Below are 26,547 nucleotides of genomic sequence, written 5' to 3'. Positions count from 1 at the left end.
ACGTATTAATTTATTTAACATCCAAAAATATATTCATTAAGTTTCAACTAGGTGAGAGGTACTTTGATAGATGCTTTATTAGGAAATAAATAGAAATGCTATAAAATTGGATTGTGATGATCATTGTACAACTATAAATGTAGTAAAATTCATTGAGTAATTAAAAAAAAAAAACGGAACCATAGCTAAAGTTATTCTAGGGATTCAGGTCCCAGTCTATGTTCTATGGATGTGTTGATAGCATATGAATTAAATTGTATTGCACTTTTAAGGTCTACCTGATATCTCAGTATCCTGTGATTGAAAATTATTGTGAAATGGGATTCTGGGTTTCGCACTTGACTGGAGGACTGATTCCCTATTCATCACATTGTCCTCTGTAAACAATGACACAAAAAACTGGAGCAACTACTAAAATGTTTTAGTGATGGCTATGAGTCTAACAGTGTGCTAAGTATGTTAGTAATGTGTTCTGTCATTTACCTGCGCATCAGCCTCATGAGGTGTTTATATTTATCGCCATCTGATGGTTGAAAAAACCAGGAGTCGGGTAACCTTGTCAATCACACAGATGATAAGAGGTAGAGATGAGATTTGAATTCGGACCTATATGAAAACAAAGCCAGTACTTTTAGGCAGTATGCCAATTTTGCTTTCTCAACGGCAAGACTGCTTGTTTTCTGTATGGAGGAGTTACCATGTTGCAACATGTGGAATGACAAGTCCATCAGTGTGTCTCCTGTGACAAGAAACACTGGCCATAAAAGCAAATAGTCATCAAAATTCCATTTATCTAGAAATTTTTTTCAAGTATCCACATCAACCTTTGCTTCTTGTGATTTCTCAGGACCTGTTTCAGTCACCAATTTTCTATATATATGAATATTTTCATTAACGAAGGGAATCTATCCCAAAGATATAGTGTGGACATTATTTTTTTTTATTACCCTTGCTCAGTTGGAAAAAAAAAAAAAAAGAAAAACTGAAACCAAATGAGTTATGTAAGTATTTTTTAAACTTTGTCAAAATAGTAATAATTAAATCCCAAAGAGGACAAAAAAAAGAAAAAAAAATGGAAATAATCATGGGAATTGGAAACAAACTATAAAAATAGAGATGATAGCAAAACTAGCAGCTGATTCTTTATAAATAAAGAGCTAGAGAGCTGAAAATAAATATCAGAAAAAATATGCAAAAAATTACATAAAAATTAATAGCTACAGATAACAGAGATTTAAAAAGTATATGTTGAACAAATATTGATAATGTTTACTTTGCCCAATAACCCAAGGCCATAAAAATGATTCTGCAAGGTAAAAACATGCAAAGCAATCTTAGTAATCAGTAGGGCAATTTACAATAGTTCTATGGCCTTTCAAAATAGTTAAAACATTTTAAAACTCTCTATGGTAAACCACAAATATGTAGAAAATAGAGTTCCCATCACGGCTCAATGGTTAACGAACCCAACTAGTGTTCATGAGGACGGATCCATGAGGATGCGGGTTCGATCCCAGGCCTTGCTCGGTTGATTAGGATCTAGCATTTTCCATGAGCTATAGTGTAGGTCACAGATGAAGCTCGGATCCTCTGTTGCTGTGGCTGTGGTATAGGCCAGCAGCAATAGCTCCGATTTGACCCCTAGCCTAGGAACCTCCATATACTGCAGGTGTGGCCCTAAAAAGACCAAAGACAAAAAATACATATATATATAAAATGTAAAACTGGGAAAATTAATATATTTTAATACACAGTAATTTAAAACATTATAAAAATTTATAGTTTTTTATTTCTTTGGAAAAATTTATGAAGAGAATTCTGATAATTGTTTACCTTCTAATTCTCAATCAATCTTCTAATTCTCATATCCTATGATATGGGAGAAGATATTTTTCTATACTTTGGCAAATTGTCATGCTTACTCTTAAGTTTGGATCAGCTTCCAATCTTTTGTTGTTTGCATTTTCAATATTGTGAACTACCTTTGAGAGTTTCTTTAGTATGAAGTTTTCTATGAAGTCTCTTTTAAGACATCTTTGTCCCTTTAGCCACAATCATGCCATGTTTTGGCTTCACTTCTAAATTTTTTGGCCAACTCCCTATTTCAATTATCAATTTGCAAAATACCATTTGGGTTTATTCCTGGGAGCTAACAAGGCAGCACAACTACCTCCCTTACTATCTATTTGAGAAATTAGTAAGTGTACAATCACCAATCACTGACAAACTTGGAAAGATGTGATGATTGTTCACTAATAGTCTGCACATGTTATAAAGAATTGGCAGCAAAGTTCCTACTTTATGTCATTACTCAAAGTTAATAAATCATAGTCACTAAAATTTGAACCATGTGATTGAGGGACTTATATAACTAATTAAATTTTGTAATTAAATTTTGTGCACGTTAAAAGATTTCCTATATGCGTTAATCAAATTGAAAATGTGGAGAAAGTGGAAACATTTCTGAAAAAATAGGATTAAAACTGGCATAAAAAGAAGAGAAAACTTGTCTAAACAAATAGGTATTAAGAGATTAAAACTGTATGGACCTGGATGCTTATAGGACACCTATTTTCATGTGGTAACCAAAAATCCAAAACAAAAAATCACATATACTGCTCATAGGATTGTAACAAGGTGCAAACATTTCGAAAATGTTTGATATGTTTTAAAAAAGGTAATCAGGAGTTTCCTGGTGGTGCAGTGAATTAAGGATCCAGCATTGTTACTGCTGTGGCTCAAGTTGCAGCTGTGGCTCAGCTTCTATCCCTCACCTAGGAAGATCCACATGCCTCTGGGGTGGCAAAAAAAAAAAAGTAAGCATATACCTAACATACAAAACCTGTTCTTTTGTTTCAAATTATTTATTGGAGAAAAATAAAAATATTTGTTAGAAAAAACTCAAATTACCACTGTTAGTTTAATGGAAGGACATATAGAGATGTTAATATAATTAAATATTACTACAAATTAAAGGAATAAACTACAGATGCATACACTAACGTGTTCATTTCAAAAGAATTAGACTGAGTGAAAGTAGTTGGGAAAAATGAGTTCATACTGTGAGATTCGATTTAAATAAAATTCTAGAAAATGCAAACAAATCCACTGTGACAGAAAGCAGATGGATGCCTAGAAATGGGGGAACAGAATAAGTAATTAATTACAAAAACACAGAAGGATGATTTTGTGGGTGAGAGATATGCTCATTTAGTTGTATATTTTAAATATATACAGTTTGTCATATATCAACAATATTAAAACCAAGAATAGGCATCACTTAAATCCAGTAAACTATAACTTGCTTAATAAATAATGAACTGTAACCTGCCTTCATGGATAAAGCTCACTTTGTTTTTACAAACACTTCCATGTCCTCCAAGCTTCACGTAGCCTAAACAATAAGATGTTTGCCTGAGTTCTTTTTCAGAACCTTGGATCATCTGTGTCCAGTGCAATCTTGACCCAGTTAAGACTGTTTGGAACCGCCAACCCTCTACTTGATTCATAAACCTTTGATGGGGCCAAAATCTCCCCCCTCAGAACATTCTAAGGTCACCACTTCCAGCTTTGCGCCACAAATAAGCTTGGCTTAGACACCCTGAACAGAAATTGACTACCTTACTTTTTTCTTCTCTCATCACCTTTCCCCATGCTCTCCATTCCTCAGCTTTATCCCACAGATATACACATCCCCTTCCCCTTTAGGGAGGTGGGTTTGAGATTTCTTCTCTCTTCCCTTCACTTGGCTGCCTATGAATAAAGCGTTTCTCTCCTGCAAATGTCACCAATTCAGCATTTGGCTTGCTGTGTATTGGGGCAGACAAACTGGTTGGTAACAATACCTCAGTATATCTGTTTAAAATATAGACTGATTTGGTCAAATAAGAAATAAAAGGAATCCTATAACTATACCATCTATGGAAATAAAAATCAATTTCAAAACAATAATATACAATTTACAATAATGTAAGAAATTACATTGAGACACAAAACACATTGAGATGATTGCTAGTAAGGAGGATGGTATAAAAAGTTTCGATTAGCGGGTTAATAAAGATACATAAATTCACGTATAAACAAAGTTATTTTACAGAGGAGTACAATTTTTATGACATCAGGTATGTATTTACTCAACTCAAGGTCCAATATTAAAACAATTACTGTGGCACTTTTAAGTAATTTTTTCTAATTCTTTTTTTTTTTTTTTATTCTCCCCAAGTGTCTCAGGAAGTAGTTATGGTAATGAGCTTTAAAGTATTTCCCACTTTCTTTAAATTTCATTGAACACATATGTATTATATGCCTCTTTGATAATGGACACCCTGCCAGGGTCAGTGGTGCATGAAATCACTGTGATTCTTGCTCATACTGAGATTTTATTTGAAGACAAAAAAGCACATAGTAAATGCATTCTTTCCTGTTTCAGGACCTTTCTCAGTCCTGCTCTTCCTTCTGTCTGAAGTTGCATTTCTTTTGCTTTTTGCATAGATCCAATATAGTGATCATTATAGTTTTCACTTAAATATCTTCTCAAAGAAAATGATCCTGATGACCCAGTTGAAGGGACTTACCCGGCACTTCCTGTTTTTGCTCTTGTCTCCAGCATTGCACCTTATTTGCTTCCTTGCCTGAATGTCTTCTTTACTTGATTGCAAATTCCCCAAGAGAATTACATATTTGCTAACATACAATATCCAGTGCCTCAGAAGCTAGCACAGAGATTCACAAAATACTTTTTTTTTTGTCTTTTGTCCTTTTAGGGCTGCACCCACAGCATATGGAGGTTCCCAGGTTCGGGGTCTAGTTGGAGTGGTAGCTTCTGGCCTACACCAGAGCCATAGCAACGCCAGATGCAAGCCCCGTCTGTGACCTACACCACAGCTCACGGCAACATCATATCCTTAACCCACTGAGAAAGGCCAGGGATTGAACTGACAATCTCATGGTTCCTAGTTGGATTCATTGCTGCTATGCCAGGATGGGAATTCTGACACATACACTTTTTAAATAAATGCATGAAGTATATCCAAATACATAAACTTAATTAGCTGTTGATAAAGGGGAAAAGAATAAATTGTGGTTTTGAACAATATCAAAGAAAATAGCATAGGGCACAAAGGAATTATTTGGGAAAGCATATGTTCATTTTCAAAACAGAATAATCCCAGAACAAAAGTATATTTTTCTGAGTTCAAGGTTAACTTGAGGGGGAAAATAAATTACTGTTAAAAGGTTAAAAAAAGCACAACATTGAGATATTGCAGTAAATACCATCATAAACAGAAACTTTTTTTTCTGTTTATGTAATAGACCAAAATGCATTTTTGACTGATAAGGCTAAAACCCCTAAATGAGGAAATGCTTATACAGACACCAGAAACTCTCCCACACCAATATTTCTTTAATCTTTGTAACTTCGAGATTCCTAGAATTTTTAAAAGTACAAGCACATGCCACGTAGTTCCCAGATTAAATATGCATTAGGTTAGAGATAGCTATGATTAAATTCTGCAACATCAATCTGTAGACTGAACAAATATATGCCTCTGTGGAAACATTTCCGCCAAGTGTCTCTAAATTCCTATTTTCTTAGTTCCTGCACAGATGAGATAGCAAAAGAATTCTAATTTTTACATACACTGACTGTAACCACTAATGTTGTGAATTTTATTTTAAAGTATTTTTATTTTATTGTAGCAATGCCATATTTAAATGTGGCGGCCATTTTATTTTTGAAAAGAGCATAACCAATACTTTGGTAAACTTAAGGTAAATTTAGAAAAATCTGTTATACTCACTTTACAAACAACTGTTAAATATGCATTCACACGCTTCCATATACATGTTCTAAAAAAAGCTCTAGTTGTAAATTAGAAATAGTATAGAACCTAAAAACAGAAAGTGTGCATATACACACACAAATATATCAACATAGTATTGGAAGTCCTAGCCACAGCAATCAGACAAACAAAATAAATAAAAGGCATCCAAATAGGAAGAGAAGAGGTAAAACTGTTACTGTATGCAGATGACATGATACTATATATAGAAAACCCTCAGGACTCAACCCAAAAACTACTGGAACTGATCAACAAATTCAGCAAAGTAGCAGGCTATAAGATTAACATTCAGAAATCAGTCACATTTCTGTATACTAACAATGAAATATTAGAAGAGGAATACAAAAATACGATACCTTTTAAAATTGCACCCCAATTTTATTCATTCATACTCACATCCCATCTGTATAAAGTCAGTCTTTGGTCAGCAGAAAATTCTCTTTAATTAGAAAACAAATAAGAATGAAGATTCAAAATTGAAACAAAAAAAAATAAAAATTTAAAAAAATGAGTTCCTGTTCTGGCTCAGCAGTAACTAAGCGCTAGTATCCATGAGTACATGACCTCAATCCTTGGCCTCGCTGAGTGGGTTAAGTATCCTGCATTGCCATTAGCTGTGGCTTAGGTCACAGACACAGCTCAAATCCTGCATTGCTGTGGCTGTGGAATAGGCTGGCAGCTGTAGCTCCAATTTGACCCCTAGCCTGTGAACTTCCATATGCTGCAAGTGCGGCCCTAAAAAGAAAAAAAGAAATTAAAAATTAAAAATAAAAAAGATTGAAGATTCAAGACTGGTGGAAAAATAAATAATTTAAAAAATCCAAAAATCGAATAGTGAAAAATACATTTGCTGCACATGGTACATTTGCTTTGCTCCTTAAAGCAACCTAAACAATCCTAAGCATTATCAGATTAAAAAAAAAATCATTGACAATTTCAATTCAGTATATATGTGGCGGTACAGTCATGAGTCATAATTACAATTTAACTGAATTCCAACATATAGAATGTTAAAAATTTGCTAGGAACATTTGGTAAAAGATAAGCCTCTAACCCACAAATTTTTTTTTTTTTTGGCCTCAAATATGAAAGCCACTCATGGCATATGGAATTTCCTGGGCTGGGAATCAAAGCTACACCACCACAGAAACAACACTGGACACTTAATCTTCTGTGTCACAGGGGGAACTCTGCAACTAGTCTCAAATTGTCTTTACTGCAGAAGGATATGTGAGATAATCATGAAAATTTTGGAATTTTTTTCATAAAGAGATTCTTTAAATTATTCACTTCACAGCAAAACCTTAGTGTTTCATATGGATTAAAGACATGCACATTTATTTATCCTGTGTAGCTGCCACATTTTAATTGAGACATATAGGAAGTTTCTGATTGGGCACTTAATAGTTTTAACAGCTTGATATTCTAGAAAAATCAATTAGAGCAAATATAGCTGTGTTAGTAGCCTAGCACCAGTACCACCCAAATGACTGGCACAGAGATACTGCATTGTACAAAATGAATGCTTAGTGATTATCATTTTATAAAGACGAAAAGACGTATCTCTACAGTGGCAATTTGCATTATAATAAATGTTGCCCTTAAAGGTGAGTGAGTTGGAGTATACACTAAATAGTTTTATACTTATTTCCATGTAAACATATGACACTGATGAATTTTAAAGTAAAATGATGTCCATATTTTGTTTTATTTCCTAGATATATTTTGTGAGATTTGGCCTAATAACAAGGGCTGAGAGCAAAAACACCCAGATATAAGCATTAAGAATAACAACGTATTTATTTTATATTTAAAGAACTCTGGCTGTAAGTAAGCAGAAAGTACCTGTTTGGTAGCCATGACACAATAATTTTAATTTGCTTTATGTAGGGAGATTACTTGGCAAAGAAGATAGCCCTTTTTGGGAGATTACAGTTAGGTGGACGCCCTCCTGGAGGGGGGGGTGTTGAAACTGGACTTAACAAGGATATCAGATATGAAACAAATCATGGTCTCAGACCTCAAAGACACTGCTGTCCGGAATGAGTTTCTACACAGTTTGGAATATAATACATATATTCTCATCTATTTTCCTAGGTTGTAAATTCCTTAAATACAGGAACTGTGCTTTATTTATGTTCATAACCTGAGCATTTTATGACATTGTGAATTCAGGAATTAAGAGGTATTGAAACATGTTTCCTTTAAATTATCTATGCAATATGGGTACTATAATTTTAAATGTAGTAAGCTGTCTACCTAGTATTAAGTATTTAGTAACTTTATAAGTACCTGGAATATTTGGCTAGGGGTATTGACTAGTATTTGTTGAACATCCATAATATATCACTGATGTGTTTTTTATCTGCTCATGTAACCAACATTCATTAGGTGGGCTTTGATCTAGATTTTGAGGCAGCAGAAATTTACAAAGCATATCTAAAATTATCATAGAGCTTATGTTTTAATAAAACAATAGACAATTAGGAGTCTTCCTGTGGTTTATTGGGTTAAGGCTTGGGTTTCTGCTGTGGCACAGGTTCATTCCCTAGCTGGGAACTTTCACATGCCATGGGTTGGCCAAAAGAAAAAGAAATAACTTATATGTCAGTCTTCTCTGATAAAATGGCATTTGAGCAGAGGCCTGAATGACATGAGCAAGCAAGCAAGCTACATAAATATTTTATTCAAAATCATTCCAAATAGAGATAACATTAAGTTCAAGTGCTGTAGAATGAGAATGAGTTTAGTATGTTTTGGAGAAAATCAAGAAAACATCCCAGAAGTTCCTTTCATGGCTCAGTGGTTAATCAACCCAGTTGAGGTCCATGAGGATGTGGGTTCAATCCCTGGCCTCACTCAGTGTGTTAAGGATTGGCGTTGTCATGAGCTGTGGTGTAGGTTGCAGATGCAGCTCAGATTAGACTCCTAGGCTTGGAACCTCTCTATGGGTATGGTCCTAAAATAGCAAAAAAAAAAAAAAAAAAGACAACCCAGGTTGCAGCCAGGTGAACAATAGGAAGAAATTTTGAAAATGAGGTCAGAGAGTTGGAGTGGGAATGATAATCCACAGTAAAAATATAACCTTGGTCTGATTTTAGTATCAGAGTTTTATTTTCCTTTGAAATTGAGCTTATCATAGAGTCAAAGAGAAGCTTGAAATCTTGAGTCAAAACTGTTTTCTCTACTACTATTTCAGAACACTACAGAGAAAGGACTATTAAAAGGTAGATGAGAGTCCTTATAATGGTAATTTTGTAAGACAGACAAGATTTTTGCACATGATGCTATTGAAAAATAAAAGTTATACTTAACTTAGCTGGAGAAAGAACGATATCCTTTTAAAAAAAAATAAGAAATGCCATCCAAAAATGGGTAGAAGATCTAAATAGATAATTCTCCAAAAAAGACATACAGATGGCCAAAGAAAAAACACATGAAAAGATGTTCAACATCACTCATTATTAGAGAAATGTAAATCAAAACAACTATGAGGTACCACCTTACACCAGCCAGAATGGCCATCATCCAAAAGTCTACAAACAGTAAGTGCTGGAAAGGGTGTGGAGAAAAGGAAACCCTCTTACACTGTTGGTGGGAATGTACATTGGTGCAACCACTATGGAAAACAGTATGGAAATTCCTCAGAAAACTAAAAATAGAACTATCATTTGATCCAGCAATCCCATTCTTGGGCATCTATCCAGAGAAAACCGTGACTTGCAAAGACACATGTACTCAGATGTTCACTGCAGCACTATGTGCAATAGCCAAGACAGGGAAACAACCTAAATGTCCATTGACAGAGGAGTGGATCAAGAAGTGGTACATTTGCAGCAAAATGGATGGACACAGAAATTATCATGCTAAGTGAAATTAGACAGGCAGTGAGACACAAATATCATAAGCTATCACTTATATGTAAAATCTAAAAACAGGATGTAATGAACTTCTTTGCAGAACAGATAATTGACTCACAGATGTTGAAGACCTTATAGTCTCCAAAGGAGACAGATTGGGGTAGGGAGAAAGGAGGGATGGACTTGGTGTTTGGTATGGAAGTGCTGTAAAATTGGGCTGTGACAATTGTTGTACAACTATGAAAATATAATAAAATTCGTTGAGTTAGACTCTTTTAAAACTCTGAAAAAAATGTAATTGTAATGTATACATGTAAGGATAACTTGATCCCCTTGCTGTACAGTGGGAAATAAAAAAAAATTTTATCTTAAAAAAAAAAAAAAAACCTCTGAAAAAAAAGAAAAAAATAAGAAAAATTCTGATGGTAAAATGTAACCATATAAAGAAAAAGACACTAAGGTTAATGGACAGGTGAGGAAAAAGAAAAATGCTTAAGCATATTACTAAATCAAAAACAATGTTCAGAGTAGTAGATTTTCCTGTGATATACAGTAGGTTCCTGTTACTTATCTACTTCACATACAGTAGTGTATACATATTACTGCAAACCTCCTAATTTATCCCTCCCACCAACATTTCTCCTTTGGTAACCATAAATTTGTTCTGAATCCTTTGAGTCTGTTTCAGTTTTGTGATTAAATTCTTTAACCTATATGGAAAAGGAATTTGAAAAATAATGGATATATGTATATAAGTTACTTATTCATTTTGCTGTAACTTGAAACTAGCACAACATTATAAATCAACTATACTCGGATATTTTTAAATTTATAAAATAAAGTAATTGCAAAAAAAGCAATGTGCAAATTTTAGTGAGAAAATAGACATTAATATTCTAATATTTTATTTATTTAAGAAAAGTTTTTGAGGACAAGAAAGATTTTTTTTCTTGGAAATTGCAGTCTAGTGTGAGACACACAAAATTTGAAACATTGTAAATATGATGACTTTTGATCAGCAATAAATAATCTTTTAATATGCTGAGCTGAGCCTTTCCTCTTCATCAATTTGTTGTAATGGTTTGTTCTACTTTAATTGAGTCAAAAATAGTATAGTGTGATAGGAAAAATCAAAAGGAAACCATCAAAAAGAAAGCAGAATATTAAAGGAGTATCAGACCTAAGACTAAACAAATGTCATTTCAATATATGTAAATGAAGTGAAGTTATCTATTTCCAGGAAAAAGCAAACATTCTTTGGAGTATAATTTCTCAGAAGTTATATAATAAAATAATTGAATTAAAACAGAAGCAAAAATAGCAACATACAAAGAAAAAGAAAGCATGGACCATTCTACTAATATCTGAAGGGAGGAAGATAAAATAAATTTAATTTATGAATTAAGAAAACCATATTATGTAGAAATATATAGATATACACTAAGAATAAATAATTTTAAAAAATGAAAATCATTCTATCAGGGAGTGTTAATAAGCTAAGAGTTTTGTTTTTTTCATTATAAAATTTTCTTTGCTATTTGACCTTTTATCAAAATTCAGTTATTTATTTATTCTTAATTACTCAATGAATTTTATTACATTTATAGTTGTACAACAATCATCACAACCAAATTAGCTATTTATTAAAAGATAAAATTCAACTGTTTGTATAATTTGGTTATTAACCCTTTATTTGTTGAAAGAATCCTATCAAAAAATGAGTCCCCCTAAACATTTTTCCAAATAAGACATGGCCAACAGACCCAAGAAAAGATGTTCAACATCCCTAATTACTAGAGAAATGTAAATCAAAACAACAAAACCTCACATCTGCCAGCATGATTATCACCAAAGAGTCTAAAAATACATGCTGGAGAAAGTGTGGAGAAAAGCGAACACTCATGCACCGTTGGTGGGTATGTAAATTGGTGCAGCCACAAGGAAAACAGTATGGAGATTTCTTTAAAAAGAGAAAGATAACAGGTGTTCCAGCAATCTTACTCCTGTGCACATATCTGAAAGAGTTGAAAACTCTAATTCAAAAAGATTCATGGACCCCAATGTTCACAGTAGCACCATTTATAATAGCCAAGAATAGAAAATAGAAACAGCTTAAGTGCCCATCAACAGATGATCAACAGATGATTGGATTAGGAAGAAGTGGTATATATATATATATACAATGGAATACAACTTGGACATAAAAAAGAACAAAATCATGCCATTTGCAGCAACATGGATGGAACTAGAGACTCTCATTCTAGTGAAGTAAGTCATAAAGACAAATACCATATTATATCACTTATAACTGGAATCTATTATACAACACAAAGGAATCTTTCCACAGAAAAGAAAATTATGGACTTGGAGAATAGACTTATGGTTGCCAAGGGGGAAGGGAATGGAGTGAGAGGGACTGGGAGTTTGGGGTAAATAGATGCAGAATGTTGCTTTCAGGATAGATTAGCAATGGGATCCTGCTGTGTAGCACTGGGAACTCTGTCTAGTCATTTATGATGGAACACTTGATATGAGAAAAAAGAATGTATACATATATGTGTAACTGGGTCACCATGCTGAGCAGTAGAAAAAAATATATATAAATAAATTTTAAAAAGTCATTTAATTATTAGAAAATGCTTACACATAAGTAAAACAATCAACACCCCAATAGAAAATATGTTCATAGCAGTAATAAGCTTTTTATATGAAATATATGACTAGCATATAATAGCTTATAAAATTATTACATCATTCATAAGTAAACCTAAAGTTAAATAATAATGATGTATTCTTTCTATCTATTGAATACAAAGTTATAAAGTTTTGATTCAGAGAATGATGAGGTAATTCTCATATGACCTAATGGAAGTGTATATTGACTTGAGTTATTTTTGAGAAAAATTTGCCACTATTTTTCAAAAAAAAATCAATAGAAAAGATTACTTAAACTACAAGATGTTTTTTGAAAAGAAAAATAAAATTGATAACTCCTTAGTAAGACTCATTAATTAAAAAAGAAATGGCCCAGATAAAGAAAATTAAAAGTGGAAAAAAAGAGTTTAAAACTAATTTCATACTGATAGCCATTAGGCATGTGAAAAGATATTCAATGTCACTAATCACCAGGGATTTGTAAATTAAAACCATAAGAAGATATTATCCCCCAAATTGTCAAAATGGCTGTCATCAAAAAGACAGCAAATTACAAGTGTTGGCAAGCATGTGAAGAAAAAGAAACATGTGTACAATGTTGGTGGGACTGTAAATTGGTACACCCACTAGGGAAATCAGTATGGAGGCTCCTCAAGAAATCAAAAATAGAACTACCATACAATCCAGCAATTGGGTATATATCTGAAGAAAACAAAAAAATAATAATTTGATAAGATAAACACACCCCAATGTTCACAGCAGCAGTACTTAATAACCAAGATATGGAAGCAAGCTAAGTGTCCATTAACAGATAAATGGATAAAAGAGAATGTGGTAAATAGATACAGTGGGGTATCAGCTATAAAAAAAGAATGAACTTTTACCATTTGCAACAACATGGATTGATCAGAAGGATATTATTCTTAGTGAAATATGTCTGAGAAAGACAAATACTGTGTGTTTTCATTTATTTGTGGAATTAAAATAAGAGAACAAATGTAACAAAACAAATAGAATCACAGACACAGAATAAAAAAGTGTTATTAGAAAGAAGAATAGTGAGAAGAGGGGAAAGACAGGTGAAGGGCATTAAGAAGTACAACTATTAGCTAGAAAATAAATGTTATTGGCTATAATGTACAGCATAGGAAAAATGGCCATATTCTACAATTTTATATGAAGAAAAATCTATAAAAATATTGAATTACTATGGTGTACCCCTGAAACTAATATAATACGTAAGTCAAATATACTTCATTAGGAAAAAAAAAACAAATCAAAATTAATGAGAAGAAAAGAATACAGCTAGGTTCCCCAATATTTTAAATGTCATCATGATTTTGACAAGTTATTATTTACCTTTTTAGGAAACTGCACTAAAAGTATATAATTCATTTCATTAACTTTGTTTTATAATGCATGCCCTTACATCAAGTCAGTACAAGAGATAATTGGATATTTATCACAATTAATTGATCACTAATAGAATTCCTTTTATAAAATTCAAGTTGTTTAATTTGGTCATTAACATAAGTATTTAGAGAAAACTCAGAAAAAATCATAAATTTTTACCAAAAATAATATATTTGTCCTGAGAAACTTTATTTTTGTTATTGTTGCCTTCAATCTCATATCATTTTGTATTATTTGACTAATAAGTTAAGCTCTTTTTTTTTTTTTTTTTGACTTTTTAGGGCTACACTAGAGGCATATGGACTTTTCCAGGCTAGGGGTCAAGTCAGAGCTGTAGCTCCAAGCCTACAGCCACAGCAACACAGGATCCGAGCCACGTCTGCAACATAAACCACAGCTCACTGCAATGCTGGATCCTTAAACCCACTGAGCGGGGCCAGGGATCCAACACACATCCTCATGGATGCTGGTTGGGCTCCTTACTACTGAGTCACAACAGAAACTTCCAGAATTTAACTTTAATATATATGAAATCATTATGTTTATTGATTTTAACTTTATTTATGGCTTTTCTTTTTCCAACTGTTATTTTTTTTTATTCTCCTCATTGTCTTTTTTTCTTTTTTAAAATTCTTTTTTTTTTTTTTTTTTTTTTTTTTTATTTTTTGGCTGCCCTGTGGCATATGGAGTTCCCAGGCCAGGGATCAGATCTGAGCCCCAGGCTATTTAAGCTGCAGGTTTGTCAATGCCAGAACCTTAAACCACTGTGCCAGGCAGGGGATCAAATCTGCACCAGTGCCCCAAGATGCCGCAAATCCTATTGCACCACAGCAGGAACTCCTCTCTTCACCTTCAACTCATTTCATAATGAGGTAATGAAGGCTAATTTTTAAAACAAATATGGGATGAGTAAAATATCATGATAAAAATATGTAAAAAATAAATTAATTAAAAATGTAGGGTTAGATAACAAATAAGCATTAGTGGCAATGACATTCACTATTTAAGATTTTCAATATTTAAAGCTGAAAGAATTTTCTCTCAGGACATTTTGTTTCTGTTAAACATCATGGTGGTGTTTAAAGTACATTATTACTATTCAGTATTTTTTCTACAAAGTATTTATAAAAATATTTCTTTATCATATTCTCATTCTGTGTGACTTTTTACATTAGCAATTTATTTCCTTATATTTTTAATTTTTTATTTTATATTACAGTTGATTTAAAATATTGTGTTAGTTTCAGCAATACAGCAAAGTGATTCAGTTTTGCCTGTACATATATCAGTCTTTTTGAGATTCTTTTCCCATATACATTATTTTAGAATTTTGAATAGATTCCCATGCTATACAGTAGGTCCCTGTTGGTTATCTATTTTATATATAGTAGTGTATATGTTATTTCCACCCTTCCAATTCCTATCCCCCACCAATAGTTTTACCAATGATAACTGTAGTTTGTTTTCAGAATCTGTGAGTCTGTTTCTCTTTTATAAATTAGTTCATTGTTCATTGCTATTTTTTTTTTTTAGATTCAGCTTACAACTTATATTGTATGATGTTTGTCTTTCTCTGCCTGACTTATTTTACTTAGTTTGATAACCTTTAGTTCCAACCATGTTGAGACATTATTTCATACTTTTTTATGGCTAATGTCTATATATATATATATATATATATATATATATATATACCAAATTTTATTTATCCATTCCTCTGTCAATGGACATTTAGGTTGTTTCTATGCCTTAGCTATTGTAAATAGTGTTGAAAATAATGTTTGAGTGCATGTATTTTTTTGAGTTATAGTTTTGTCTGGATATATGCCCAGAAGTGGGATTCCTGGATCATATGGCAGTTCTATACTTAGTTTTCTGAGGAACCTCCGTACTGTTCTCCATAGTGGTTGTACCAGTTTACATTCCCATCAGCAGTGTAGGAGGGTTCCCTTTCTCCACACCCCTCCAGCAGTTATTGTTTGTAGACTTTTTTGATGATGGCCATTCTGACTAGTGTGAGGTGATACCTCATTGTAGTTTTGATTTGTATTTCTCTAATAATTAGTGATATCGAACATTTTTTCATGTGCTTTTTAGCCATCCATATGTCTTCTTTGGAGAAATGTCTATTTAGATCTTCTGCCCATTATTTTTGGTTTTTGTTTTTTGATATTGAACTGCAGAAGGTGTTTGTACATTTTGGAGATTAATCCCTTGTCAGTTGCTTTGTTTGCAAATATTTTCTCCCATTCTGTGAGTTGTCTTTTCATTTTGTTTATGGTTTCCTTTGGTGTGCAAAATCTTTTAAGTTTTATTTATTTTTATTTTTTTTGTCTTTTTAGGGCCACACATAGCATATGGAGGTTCCCAGGCTAGGGGTCCAATAGGAGCTGTTGCCACTGGTCTACACCAGAGCCACAGCAATGCCAGATCCAAGCTGCATCTGTAAACTACATCACAGCTCACAGCAATGACGGATCCTCAACCCACTGATGGAGGCCAGGGATGGAACCTGCAACCTCATGGTTCCTAGTTCCTCATTCGTTTCTGCTGCACCATGAGGGAAATCTGAAAACCTTTTAAGTTTGATTAGGTCTCATTTATGTATTTTTGTTTTTATTTTCATTACTTTAGAGGTGGATCAAGAAAGATATTGCTGTGATTTACGGTAAAGAGTATTCTACCCCTATGTTTTTTCCTCTAGGAGTTTTAAAATATCTGGCCTTATGTTTAGATCTTTAATCCATTTTGAGTTTATTAGTTCTGTGTGACTTTTAATAAAGATAGCTATAATAACTAAGTTTAGATGAACAATTATGTTAAAAATCAAAGATATGCTTTCATGTTTCCATAGTTAAGGCAGTGCCTTTAGCTTATGTAAACATGAAAACCAAAATTATACTTATTGTATATCTGTCAGTTGCTTATTAAGCAAAACAAGAAAGTAATTTTTGCTAATAAGAACCATCTAATGAATTTTAATAGAGATATCATTAATGTGTCAAAAAGAATGAAGGCAGTTCTCTCTATTTACTGGGTATTGGATAGCCTTAGCAATAGCATCTGAATACCCTCTAAAAATGATGACTCCCACCACTTTTTACCCATAAGCTGAAAAAGTTAACCATTTTTGGCTTAATTTTGCCTGAAACTTTTCATCCCTCCTTGTCTCTTTAGTCCTCCACCTCCAGCCCTGTGTCCTGTAGTCCCCTCAATTACTGGATACAATCCTTTTGAAAGCAAAAGTCTAACTCAAAGGTCACTTTTTTGAAGTGTTGAAAAAATCAAATCCTATATCTCCATCCACAAAAATGACTCAACTTACATATCAGAAAATATAATTAATATTGATTTAGCTATTATTGTATTTTTATTTGATCAGAATATGTTTGTATATCCAAAACCATCTAATATATCTTGTTATATTTGTTTATCTGGTGGAATGTTTTATCATTCCATCTCAAACACTACTTGAAGATACACGTTTAGTGCCGAAGTTATCAACACTCCCTAGCATGCTACCTTGTACAGGTAAATATTTAATGCAACTCTTTAGTATTAAAAAATGATATATTTAGCCCTAGCCTTGTTAAATTAATAATTTTCTTTTGTAAATTAGAGAATTCTAGGGTGTCAAGACAATTTTTCAGAGAAGTCCTTTTTCATAAATCTCTTCCTCACATTTACAGAAAGAAAATTAATCTGCTATTATAGAAGTCAATATATAAAGTTTCAAAAATCTCAGATTGGATTACAAAATAACTGATGATTTTGTATGTAAGAGCCATCGTCAATGTAGATAAATGAAAAATTTAGTTTTGCATCTACAGGTATTAGAATTGCATCAAGACAGAAAGAGTTTACACAAAATTATCCTTAGAGAATACAAAGACTTATATTATACATCTCTAAATACCCCATTTCTTTAGACTTACTTTACTTTTTATTTATTTATTTTTTATTTAGACCCTCACCTACAGCATATGGAAGTTCCCAGGCCAGAGGTCGAATAAGAGCTGCAGCTGCCGGCCTATGCCACAGCCACGCAGGATCCAAGAGCAGTGTCTGTGGCCTACACCACAGCTCACGGCAACACTGGATACTTAACCCACTGAGTGAGGCCAGGGATCGAACTCCCATCCTCATGGACACTAGTTGGGCTTATTTACCCTGAGTTACAATGCGACCCATACTGTATGTTTTTTAAAAGAACCCTTTTCTTTCTCTCTTAATCATTTCCCCACATTTTATTGGAAATCTCTAATACAATTAAAGTTTTAAACATGCTTTTGTTATATGTAAACATTTATTTTCTAATAGTTAAAAGATATAAATAGATATAACTACACTAACACACTTCTTTCTGTTGGACAAGGAATAACAGCAGTCTTTCAATTAAGAGCTTATTAGGCCAGTCTCCAGAACTACTGAATAGTATTCTGAATTTTAACATGATGCCCAAGTGATATATATGCACCATAACTTGTAAGAAAAACTGATTTAGTATAAAGTCTGAAGTTTAGTTTATATTATGTATATGTTATTTTACTTCTTTGCCTTACAAAGTCCTTGCTCTAACCCTGTAACCTCCAAACTTAGAGGAAGAAAAGGACTTGTGTCTCCCACCCCTATTGTCACATGACCTGGTTATTTGCCACAATGAATGTAAATCTAAGGCCAAATTTTCATCAATCAAAGAAACAACTTGCATTTGCATTGTGTGATTAACTGCATCCTACAGTTATGTGCATCCTTCATTTTAGTGGTAGGATACAAGACTGCCTGGGGTCCTTGGCCTCAGGAACCACTGCATTGCGTGCAAATGCTGGGGTGTCACATCATTATATAACATCCATATAACTCTGTGGATGCCTACAATAACCCTAGCCAATCGCTGTACATTAATACTTACTGGAATTGTCAGGACTGAATATTCATAGCATTCTATTAATGTGTGGGACCATCAACTTGAATGATAACAAAGCCATTCCTGAGATCGGTGTTGCTATTTAGAGCACCTTAAAGTTAAAACAAGTATAGACTCAGTGTACTAAAATGAATGCAAATATATATATATATAAACACATTATGTAGTACAAAGCAATTTTAAATAAAATATAGCACCCTTTACAAGCTGTAATAAATTTCCTCCAGAAAAGTGTATCTTAAAGTGAAAGGCTTTTTCCTCTCTTTACACTTTTCCTGTAGAAAATTGGGGTAGACTTGATAAGGTTGCTTAGAGAGTAGTTTCACTGGATTAGGTTTGAACCACAATTTTTTTTTTTTTTAACTCTAGACAGGAAGCTGCAGATAAGGGATTGCCATGGATGGTTAACAAATTTTTTCTGCTTTACTGGAGCAATGGGACTTTAGTATATTTTCAAAATAATGAATAAAAGGAATCTTCTGAGGAGCCAAACTTTTTATATGTTTGTACTAAAAATCATCTCTGAAGAAACTTCAGTGCCTTCAGGGATTAAGAAGAGAACTTGCTGGCAAAGTAGCTTATTCTAGAATTGTTCCAGGAATACAACAGAGTGGAGAATAGGAGAGAGAGAGAGAGAGAAAGCCTCAAAGTTCTGGACATAAAACCATCAATTTTCTGATGGAATAAATAATGAGATAATTCCTTCAGAATTTATGGGGATTGGAAGGATTCAAATTATGTCAAATGTTATGTTTGTGTTGACAGTTGACTTCATCCTGCATAGAAAAATGTTAATGGTTGTTCTGACCAAAAATATGTATTTTATGTTTTTGTTTTGTTTTGCATGGTGTACCATAGGTGGCTAGATACAGCAATACGAATGGAAAATAACAGTGGTTATTCTAAGTGGTTAGTTCTACAAGGTACCTTTTACATTGCTGAATTTGCTATATTATTTAAGGGGACTAACATATAAGACTTGTCAGTTAGTGTTGAGTAGAATTTTAAAGGATGTCTTTCACCAATTCAAACACACAAAGCACAAAATATGTAATCCAGAGAGGCAATTAATTAATTTACACTGAGAGATATTACAGGAGGTAAGTCAGACTTTTGTGTTTGCCTAAGTACTAATTTGTTTTCCCTATAGACAACCTACATGTGAAGAAAAATTATCACTAGGAGATAACTGAATAGGTGTGAACAAAAGCAAAGGAATTTAGTTATTGGAGTTAGGTATTTGGTAGCATAAAAGTTTTATGAGTTCCTCTCAACACATTTTAACACCACCCACTCACATAGTCTGACTTAAAACTTTAGCGTGACCTATCATCCTTCTCTTTCACTTTACAGCCCCAAACAACTGCATTGCCATGTCTTGTCAGTTTTATCTAGAATATAATGCATGTTCCTGGTTACTTCTCACAATTTTATTATTCAACCCTCATCAAATCCAACCTCATCTCTAAAGTGAACCATTACTGTAGACTAGTAATTAATCTCTCATTTATCAATCTTGGTCTTCTCTCTTAACTTTATGGTTTATTTTCATAGTAGGTGAAGTGGTTTGTATAAAAAGTAGAACAGATTGAAAGATGACTGTGTATATAGATTTCAACAGCTTCTCATTCCCTGTACAATAAGATTTTAAAATTTTTGCAAAGAAACTCTTTAAATTAATTTCTTACCACTCACATCCTCATTCAAGATGCTCAGATGCCTGTCTTGCTTCCCTTCTGTTGCTCTATTACCTTGCATATGGCTCCCTGTTCATTGCCTGGATTACAAAGATGGATAGCATCCACAGTGCTTGTTGGAGGAAGCAAGAACCAGATAAAATGCGATTGGCCTCCCCCAAGCCCAGATAAATATCTCTGTCTTCATCCCACTGGACTTCTACCTGAGCAAAGCAGGAAGGGACAATCAGTTCTAATCTATGGTTCTCTTCTCTTATTAGCTTACCCCTGAGAGTCAATGTTATCAATTTGTCAAATTAACATTTATCTAGTGGACCCCAAACTGTCTGTCTATGATCATCACTTCAACAATAAACCTCAGGGAGAAATAAAATAGAGAAGTTGATTACTCACAAATCCAGGAGGAGGTAACTGGTATACCTTGATGGCAACATGGGAAGGTCAAGGCAGAGCACAGAAAAAGGTAGGACCTCAGGCAAATGCCTTTATTAGGGTTCATGAGTGGCATGTTTGGGGGTTTCCAAAGTAAGTCCAGATTCTTCTGTTTAAAGTTTGGGGTTTGGTAAGCCCCATGTGAGTCTTATTTAAGGGGAACATAAGTCATATGATTGCTGGAAGGCAGGGGAGACTGTTGATCACAATGTTTGTTGGGAAAGTTGTATCAGAGACTTACATTTGCTTGTGACTCTGTAGGCTGCTATCTCAGGCACTTACTTGCAGGAAAGGACTAGTGTCACTTTAAGGTGACTACCAAATGGATGCAATGCCATGGAGTAGCTTAGATAACTCTTTTTTTTTTTTCTTTTTTCTAGATTACCTTTATTATTTTCCCCTTCCCAGATGCCTCAAGGACTTTAAAATGTATCCTTATAATGAAAAAATTTAAACAGAATACATTTAGATATGTTTCCTTTCATTTTTGCCTAAAATTTATTAAGCCATTTCAATATATATACATGGGTATTTTTTCAATTCAGAAAAGTTGTCTTCCACTATATTTGTATTTTAACTTTTATAACATTTGTTCCTCAGATACATCAATTATTTATTTTTTATTTATTTATTTATTTTTTGACTTTTATCTTCCCATCCTGGTAGACTTTTATTTATTTATTTATTTTTCCCACTGTACAGCAAGGGGGTCAGGTTATCCTTACATGTATACATTACAATTACATTTTTCCCCCAGCCTTTCTTCTGTTGCAACATGAGTATCTAGACAAAGTTCTCAATGCTATTCAGCAGGATCTCCTTATAAATCTATTCTAAGTTGTGTCTGATAAGCCCAAGCTCCCGATCCCTCCCACTCCCTCCCAAACTCTTAACACTCTAAAATAATTTTCTTCCCCATCCTGCATGTTTAAAATCATGCCTTCATTTATATCAACTAGATGGTTTGTTTGATTGTATAAACTTAATAGTCTGCAGGAATCCAGATTTGTCTTATGCTATTCATATCCAGCTTTGAGTATCCAGAGAAAATTCATTTCTCTCCTACTAAAATCATACTTTTGCAAATTAAATGTTTGCTTTCAAATTACTGTGTTCAAAGGACTTTTTAAAAAAGGTATTAAACACTCAATGAGTACCTTCTAGTAGTCTGTATCTTTCCAACTCTAGAAGTACTAAATGTTATATATTTATTGGATGAAAAGATGCAGGGTAGTTTTGAACGTTTGTTGGAGGAGAGTGAGTAAAGATCAGAGATATTATACTTTCCTTGTTGCATAATTTCCAAGGTGTTAAATATCTTTCTTAGTAGACCATATGAGGATGTAGAGAAAATGTACTTATGTTGATTTCTGAAGCTTCTGAATGCTGCATGTGAGTGACATACACTATCTAAAAAGTAAAGTACAAATATTCAAAGTAAAACCGAAGTATATTACTTGTTTCATAATATGTATCATGAACCGTATAGTGTCAGCAAGACAACTCTAAATGCAACATGAAAGGCAGTAACCAAGAGTCATCAAAACACATGAAATAATACTGAATGGCATTATAAATATCTAGGGAAATTAATATTCTTTCACTTTGGAATGTCATGGTTCTTGGTCAACTTTCTAGGACTGTATGGCAAAACTTTTCATGTCTTAAAACCGAAAAATGAATCTCCGCTAAACAAAATTTCCAAATTTGTCATCTCAACTTTTCTTTTGTATTTTGAATTTCACCTAGATGAATTGCAAAACCAAAAAAAAAAAAAAAAAGAAAAAGATGACATTATCAAAACTCAACTCATACTTTTGCCCCAAACTTGGTTCTTATTCTTACAATTCCATGTTTTGTTAAAAACATCACTGTTTGTTACCTGCAATTGAAACTTTAGAACATTTGTCAATTTTCCATTTATTTTATTTATTTATTTATTTTACAATGTAAGTCACCAGGTATTCTAGAATCAAATTTTCTGTTTGAAAAATTCAGGTTCAGGCACTTCATAGCCTTAATTCGGGCATGCTAGTTAATGCGTTTTTTTTTTTCTTTCAGAATTCTCCTCTGTAAAACATGAATGACGACATGTCAACATGAAACCTTATCAAGTTAGTATGAAACTCAGATGAAAGAATTTGTGCAAAGTGCTTAGTATCCAGTAACCTCTTATGATATTTTTGCTATTATAACCTATGTATTTTTCTCTAGAGTTAACTACTTTATTTTCACATCCAAGGAGACTATGCAAAGTATCTTCATTACCTCTCACCTGGAATATTGCAACACCTCATTTGCTTTGTGTCCATTTCTAACTTCATTCCATTTCCCATCTATGGTCTTTTCCATTAACAATCATGTAGAATATCATGCTTTAAAAAAAAAAAAAAAACAAAAAAAAAACAAAAACTCCAAAGAGCTTAACATAATATTCAAATGTCCCAGTGAGGTGGTAAGAAATATCACCATTCAAACTGTTTGTTTTCTTCCCTCCTAAATTTCATCCAAACCTAAAAACTGATATTCACTTTCCTGAATGAAAACGTAGTATATTAGTGCTTGTTGTATATATACTAAATTATATTTCCTACTATTATTTCAGGTTATTGAAGCCTATAATGAATGCTGTGAATGTGCTACTGGTATCTTCCTTTAGGGCTAAAGTATTTATTATTTCAACTGCTAGAAGTAACGATTCAGAGGCTTCAGCTGTAATGCATAATTAATTGTCTGAGCTGCTTGCCCACATCCAGTGAATGACCACCAAACAAATAAAAATGACTGCCTCCCTGCTTTATGTCAAGATACTGATGAATGACTAGCCCACTCCAGAGACTTGCTTGACTTTGGTTGCGTCTCATAAGATGCCATAGGCTTACTTCTCCCTCTATGTAATCTTGCTTCCTCTCCTTCTTATCTACAGTAATAATCCCAACAGCACTACCTCAGAATTGTCCTTCTCACTAATATAAATCTCACAATCTACTTACCTGAGCAGCCAGCTTATGACATAGTGCTATCTACCTTTCAAAGCCTAGCTCCAAGCTAACTTTCTCTCACTCTCCATCACACACCATGCCATCCCTCTTGATTTCATAGGACTCTATATTTTTCTTACATTTGTCACATTTTCTTATAGTCTGATATGAATTATAAATATAATGATAATTTTATAGTTCTAATAAATAAGATCTAAGTTTTCTTTATACCTTCAACAATTCTTAAGTCAGAAAATATATCCTTAATATCTTACATATATTTTCCAAGTTGAGGGCTTTCAAAAAATCTCCAGACGTCTGCATGCTTTTTAAAGAATATTTTATAATCATGAATTATACAAAAATATATAAGAATATTATATGTATATATTGCATGTGTACATATTTATATATATGTGTATATATATATGTGTGTTTTATAAAACAAATTTACTTTGTTAACTAAACTGTAAGGAAATATGTTTATAAGAAGGTATTCAGTACAATGCATAAAAATTGGCAATCCATACATTTTCTGAGCTTAAATTTTAAACTCAAATTTGCATAATATAGTTGAAATTCTTATGTTCCTACCTGAATAAGTCTAAAACTGCATGTGCTTTCTGGAATGTATGAGACCGGAATATTAAACACATGTAAGCAATCGTCATTTCACTGGTTGAAGATTTCCTGAATCTTTACCTACCCCTATAAGAATGTCTTTGACATAAATTTCACAAATGTGGGGGAGAATCTTATGAGTTTGCATGTGAGTATTTTGTTCTTTATATTTACATAGTATTTTGCTCATACCTTTATTTTATTTCGCTTTACACTACAGAACAGATATTATGTTGAATCAGTTTCCCCTCATTAACTTGGGAGATACCTAAGTTTGTGATGTACATGTTTTTCATATGTTTTATCCCAAATGATGGCAAACTCAGGTCTTGGTACATATTATCTGTTCAGTAGACATGTATTGAAGGAGCTTATTACTGTTATACTTATTAGTATATTATATATAGTATATATAGTATATGACATACACCCACACACCCACACACATATCTATATAAGTATTTACCCAAATATTGAAGTTATGGATACTGTTACAGTCCTATAAACATAAGTATTAGAAATGTAAAAAATTTACTTTTTCTGTGTCTATGAATTGTAAATTTCCTTTCAATTTCCATAATCTTTTAAAAATAATATAAATATTTTAAAATGTTATCTAGATTACCTTTTACTCAAATTAAACCACAGAATACAAAAAAAAATGTAACCATTAATTTTTATTCAGTCAGTATACTTGTCCTTCTGGAACAAATATGCATTATTTGAAGAAAAATTGTAAATGTTCACATGTATCGCTGTTTTAAAATGTCTACTATAGTGAGGAATTACAAAATATACATTTTAATGTGTATAAAAAGTTGTAGTCATCTAAATATTGCTTGAGGAAATGTTTCTAAATATATATTACTCAATTGATTTAAACTTTTTTATACAAATGACAGGAAGAACCTTGAGGATATATGTACATTATTTCTAGAATAACACATATGTTGTAAAAAGCAAAAGTAAGCTATATTGACAAACTAAACATCAGACAAGAGTGAACAAGTTAAGAAACTAATTTAGATTTACCCTGAGGAGGAAAAGCCTAGAGGTAAATTTTAAGGCAGGACTATGTATAAAACAAGTTTTCTATTATTTTAGGATTATTATAAAAATTCTAGAAATCTGTTTCTCCTTTCCATATGAAAACATGTTAGGGCCTTCATTACTGTGAACCCTCACTTGGAAAAGTTTGCACTACCAAATTTACCAAAGTACATTTTAAAGAAAAGAAAAAACAAGCAAGGTGTGAGGGATATTGCTCTATCAGATATCAATATAAAACTTCATTTTTATATATATATATATATATATATATTTTTTTTTTTTGGCAACCCCTGTGGCATGTGGGATGAAACCTGCCCCATAGCAGTGACCCAAGCCACTGCAGTGCCAATGCAGGTCCTTAACTCCCTGTACCACAACAGAACCCCAAGACATAAAACTGTATTAATAAAGGCAGGTATTAAGTATTAGTGAAGGTATAGATCAATGAAAGATAATAGAGTATCCATGAGGAAAAATACATATGGGAAAACTTGATGTATGTTATAGTAAATTTACAGATTGGTAAGGAAATGATGGGCTGTGAAAAATAATGGAGGAGTCCTGTCATGGCTCAGTGGAAACAAATCTGACTAGCATCCATGAGGATGCAGGTTCCATTCCTGGCCTTGCTCAGTGGGTTAGGGATCCAGCACTGCCATGAGCTGTGGTGTAGTTCACAGACATGGCTGGGATCTGGTATTGTTGTGGCTGTGGCATAGGCTGGTGGCTACAGCTCTGATTCAACCCCTAGACTAGGCACCTCCATATGCTATGGGTGTGGCCTTAAAAAGAAAAAAAATAATAATGGAATATTCAGTTATTAGAAAATAACTATAACAAGAATCCTTTTTTATACCATATCCAAAATTTATAATTTAAAGATAAAATGAGAAAAATAAAACTATCAAATATTTAAAAAATATTACAGAGGAAAAGGTTCATAACATAGTTTTAAGGGAATAATTTTGATTTGGTTTTAAACACGTCTTAGTTTTTGAATAAAATACATAAAGAAAATAGAAAATTGATGTTTTATTAAATTAAAATTTAAGAAATTTTATTGAAGCT

The sequence above is a fragment of the Sus scrofa genome, chromosome 11 (genome assembly GCF_000003025.6).
Source record: "Sus scrofa isolate TJ Tabasco breed Duroc chromosome 11, Sscrofa11.1, whole genome shotgun sequence".
NCBI classification, from domain to species: domain Eukaryota; kingdom Metazoa; phylum Chordata; class Mammalia; order Artiodactyla; family Suidae; genus Sus; species Sus scrofa.
This window is presented reverse-complemented; position numbering follows the sequence as displayed.